The 5,007-nt window shown below is 57.6% G+C and overlaps 1 pseudogene; it reads right to left on the bottom strand.

Moving 5' to 3' along the window:
• The window catches only part of LOC102751780, a 9,023-nt pseudogene extending 8,258 nt beyond the window's left edge, over positions 1–765 (bottom strand).
• Between the last annotated feature and the right edge of the window lie 4,242 nt (positions 766–5,007).

Below are 5,007 nucleotides of genomic sequence, written 5' to 3'. Positions count from 1 at the left end.
GCGAGGGAACATGGCTGCAGAACCGGGCTGGAGAACCTGGAGAACCTAGCAAGAGAACATGAACCAGAACTTTGCTGGAGATCCTGGCTAGGCTACTGACCAACTGAACACTGTCTCCGTGTCATTCCTTCTTCGCCGACTCTGTCCACACCTTTGGGGACCCCTGGACCTGCTGGGGTTGGACCCCAGCACTTCAGGACAGATGGCTCCTTCCTCAGGAGCTCGGGAGCATCTGCAGAACCAGAGGACAGGCTGGCACCTCAGGACCGCTCTGGACCTCCCCACCGTGGGGGCACCCATCAGTCCACCATGTCCAGGACTGCCCGCTGGTCAGTGGGCTTGGAAGTCTGGGCAAGAGGCCCAGCTAGGAGCCCACACTTTGCCAGAACAGCCTTTCTCTCCCCCAGGAAAGGGAGGGTGGGGATAGAAGTTATTTAACCCTCACAACCACTCATGAGTTTGATTCTGGTGTCACCCTATTGATTAACCAGGGGATCTTAAAGCCATTTTTCAGGGCAAAACGCATCCACAGAAGCACCGCCTGCACTGTGAGGCCTTGAGCAGGTCAGTTCGCCCGATGAGTGTCCCTGGGCTGTGAGGCCCAGGGAGCCACGTGCTCAGAGAGGCTGCAGGCATGGCCGGGCTGTGCTGCGGGTCCTCCGTCCTCCGCCGGCCAGCTGGTGCAGACACAGGGTCCTCCGTCCTCCGCCAGCCAGCTGGTGCAGACACAGGGTCCTCCCGGGACAGGGCATCATTCTTCCACATTCGCGTTGTCCTCTCTGCTCCCTTTTCTCTCACTGACCACCCCCCGCTTTGCACAGCCTGCAGGGGGTCTGGCCAGTACAGACAAGGTCCAAGCTCTAGTCTGCCTCTCACCAGCTGTGTGACCCCAGGCAAACCCCTTCTCCTCTCTGGGCCTCAGGAGAGAGTCAGGTGGAGCTGCCCCTTGAGCACAGAAGTCCTGTGATCAAAGGCCAGCGGAAGGCCTGCAGGGCCCAGACAGGACAGGACCCTCACCCAGCTCAGCTGCCCGTGCTAATGGCTCTGGCCTGCAAGCGGCTTTATCCAAACGTGTTCCAGCTCACTTAGGTTACGTTTCCCTCTGCTGAACTTCAAAGGGGCACCAGGGCCCTCTGCACACAGCTGCCCGCGGAACGTCAACACGGCCGGTCAGGCTTGAAGGGTCACCGCGCTGCGCAGCGGGCGGGCTTTCATGGACCCTGGGTGGAGAGAGAAAGAGGAGACAGCTGGCACTCACGTGGTTGCGCCTTTGTGATTTTCACATGGTTCTCGTCTTCCCCTGGTCTCCAGCTCAGATCCCAAAGACAGTCCTGATGGGGCAGCAGGACAGGCCGCCTCTGATAGGGTGAAATACAATCCGAGGGCGGCAGGCCTCACGCTCGGAGCCGGAGAACAAAGCAAAGCTGTGAGTGGCTGCCGGTGGGGGAAGCGTGCCGGCAGCTTTGTGGGTGGAAAGCGGACTTGGGTTTCAGTTGATGATAAAAGTTACTCGTGTGATGTGGCTTCCAGAGTCACTAACACGTGGGTGATGCGTTCTGAGAAATATAGCATGACCTTGAAGAAGAGCAAGAATATTAACTGTTACCATTTATAAGTGCTTACGGCGCTAGGCTCTGTACCTAGCCAGCTATATGGATTATCTCATCTGATCCCCACAATACCTGAAGTAAGTTCTGACATGCTCTCCCTATATTTCTGATGAGCAAACTGAAGTTCAGAGAGGTTAAGTGACTTGCCCAAGGCCACACAGCAGATAAAAGGCAGAAGTGGGCTTCAGCCTTGGGTCTCTCTACCTATTCTGCCACCAAAACAATATCATGTGAGGAACACTCGAAAGAGCAGTGGTTGTGAGTCTTCAACTATTTGAAGGATGTGGGGGGTGGGGGAAGGGGAATCGGACTCGCCCTGCGTTGCGTTGTTGGCAGGAACCGAGGCCAAAGAGGGAGAGGGAACTATTTCTACTCGATGCAAGAAGACGTTTCTGACAGCCAGCTGTCTGAAGGCCACGCGCAGCCTCAGGAGTGGCGTCTTTGGCTGTGGGGTGTTTATGTGTAGCCACCCGGCAGGGAGGCAGGTAAGTGGGTTCAGTAGGTGGCTGACTGCAGAGCCCTGCTGCTAACCCTGAGGTGTGGGCAGATTCAAGGGCAGCGGGACCGGGTGGAGTAGATGCACCTTAGTCTCTGGCATTCAAAACGTCTCTTTATGGAACGGATTCCTCCAGGAGGCACGGGCGGGAACCTGTCCTGGTGGCTTCAGACCAGGCAAGCACCAACCTGGCTGGAAAGAACTCTGGCCTCAGGGTCAGGAGACCTGGTTACTGGCTTCGACTTACAGCCCTGTGCCCTCGGGCAAGTCATTGCCTTCTCGGGACTCCAGTGTCCTCACTGGCAAACAAGAGCGAGGACAGAACCAGCTCTGTGGTCCTGAAACGTGAACAGATGCTACAGAGGCAGTTGCGGCACAGACAACCCTGACGTCTCGGAGGTGAGGCTGGAGAAAGGGCGCGGAGCAGGCTGAGCCGGCGGCAGCCTTCCCAGGAGAGGAGCCTCAGGGGGTGGGCCGTGGCGGTCCTGGCTTGGAGGTTAGAACTCAGGAGCTGGGCTGGCGGCCCAAATGCAAAGCCAGTTCTTGCATTTTTATCGCAGGGAAGGTGGTAGGTTAATTCTCTGCAGACAAAACAAACATCCCAGGTGGGTTGTTGGAGGTGGGTTTTGTGTGTGGAGCTGGCGCCACTGCCGTGCCCTTCCTGCACTGAGACAGGCCGGACTCAGAGCCTCGGGGCAGAGGGAGGTGGTCGGTGCGGAGGGAAGAGGAGCGGGCAGCTTCCCTCCCGGCGAGCTGTCCTTGCTTTGCAGGTAACGTCTCTGACGGCCTTTGTTTTTGTGAGTGAGGAGGAGCTCTGGTGTCTGCTTTCCTTAAATTCTCACCCGAAGATATTTCTCCATTGATTTTTAGAGATGGGGGGAAGGGGGAGGGGGATGATCAATGTGAGAGAGACACATCGATTGGTTGCCTCTGGCTTACTCCCTGACCAGGGCTGGGAATCCAGCCTGCAACTGAGGTGTGTGCACTTGACAAGAATCGAACCCTAGACCCTTCAATCTGCAGGCCAAGGCTCTATCCACTGAGCCAAACCGGCCAGGGCTGGTGTCTGCATTTTGAATTGAGGAAAACCTGGGCTCAAACCTCAACGCTGTCCCCACTAGCTGGGGGAATTTGAGCAATTCACCTGGCCGAGGCGTCCATTTATCGTCCAGATGGGGCACTTTCAGGAACAGAGGGGAAGCTATTATTAATTATGCTGGGACAACAGCATAAACGGAGACTATGTGGGGCACACTAGGATAGAGGTCACCCTGCTCAGGCTCCCAGCCTATTTCTGCATCGAGAAACATTGTGATGCCCATCTGCACGCGCTTCCCGCGGCCGAGCTGGAGGTGCCGTGAATGTCAGTGCGCAGTGGGTGCTCCACGGGAGGAGGCCCCGGGTCCCTTCCCCTCTCCCCAACCCCTGGGTGCTGAGCGGGGCCCTGACAGGCGGCGAGCTGGCCGGACAAACTGGGCCAGGCCTCCTGCGAACCCTGCGTTCTTTCCTGGAGGGCCTGTGCCCCAAGCCAGCGAGGACGGGGGCCTCCCTTTGGGATCTATTTGCCTTTTCATAAACACAGACCCGGGTTTTTCTTGGCGAGGCCCTTCTGCTCACAGCTCAGGGATTGTACTTGAAGCCTTCGCTCCCGTGTGATCTGAATCAGGATCTACCAGGAAGTTTGTTTTCCAAGGCCTCAGTCAACATGTGGGGGTGGAAACACGGACCAGTTTCAATGCAGAGTCAACTCCTTTTTAAATAGGGACTTTCACGTTAGTCAGGCTTTCAAAACAACATCATGTTTAAACAAAATTCCATTTCCCCTTTCCACCAGCAGCAGCAGTTGCTGAAGATATTTCTGTTCCAACCGGAGGCTTCCCCAGCCGCGTCCGACCGGCCCCCCCGTCAGCGCCCGGCTGTGATGTCACAGCGGGGAGTGTGAAATCGTTCTTCCGTGGGCCCGGTTTCCCTCCGGCTCCGCACGTGGACTTGAAGGACGGCTTGGGCCAGGGTCTGACTGCTGTCATCCGGTCCCTGGGCTTGTTGGTTGCCTGGAAGAGCAGCTGCTCAGTCCACACCTTCCAAGATGCCTCCCCCAAAGCCCTGGCACCTCCTCAGGGGCTCCCCATTTCCGCATCGGGAGCTCCGAGCAGACGGCCTCTGAGGCACCAGGACCTGGCAGGAAGCACATTGACAAGGTATCATGGATCCCAAATGCGGTCACTCTGAGCAGGCCCAGACTTACCCTGTCCCCAAACCTGCAAATCGGCCAGGTGCACACACACCTGGCACCTCCCCGAGGTCTGGGCCCTCATCCGTGTCTACTCGGGTCCTTTCCCCTCTGGCTCCTCGATTCCCAGGCTTGTCCTGTGTCCCGCCTCCATGTCATGCCCCCTTCACTGGCTGCAACACGGGGTGTTTCACTGCATGAGCCATTTCCCCTCTTGAGCGAGTGCTCGGGAACCCAGCCGTGTGGACGCTACCAACAGCGGTGCCCAGTTTTGTGGGGGGCAGAATGGGGCGACAGCGGGAGCTCCTCCCTCACTGGACCCGTGAGAGAGTTCAGTGAGTTCCTGAGTGTCAAGTGCTCAGTTAATGTGGGCTGTTTTATGGCGAATCCCCACCAGGACCCCGTGAGATGGGGACTGAGTATCCCCACTGGCAAATGAGGACCTGAGCCTTGGAGAGACGAAATGACGGCCCACGCCAGGTGCTGCACGCTGGCAGTAAGCATGCTTTGGCAAGTCTAGGGCCCTGCTCTCTGTGACATGAGTCTGAGTGGAATCCCAATTCGGTTGCTTTTGCATATATTTATAGACACCAATGTGCCAGGCCCTGTGCCAGGAGCCAGGGAGCCAGCAGGGAGCCCCGCCCAGCGTCCGGCCCCATCAGGCAGGCGGC

Source organism: Myotis davidii, unplaced genomic scaffold (genome assembly GCF_000327345.1).
Source record: "Myotis davidii unplaced genomic scaffold, ASM32734v1 scaffold1036, whole genome shotgun sequence".
Lineage (NCBI taxonomy): Eukaryota > Metazoa > Chordata > Mammalia > Chiroptera > Vespertilionidae > Myotis > Myotis davidii.
Note: the sequence above shows the minus strand (reverse complement) of the source record. Positions and strands in the feature narration are given on the sequence as shown.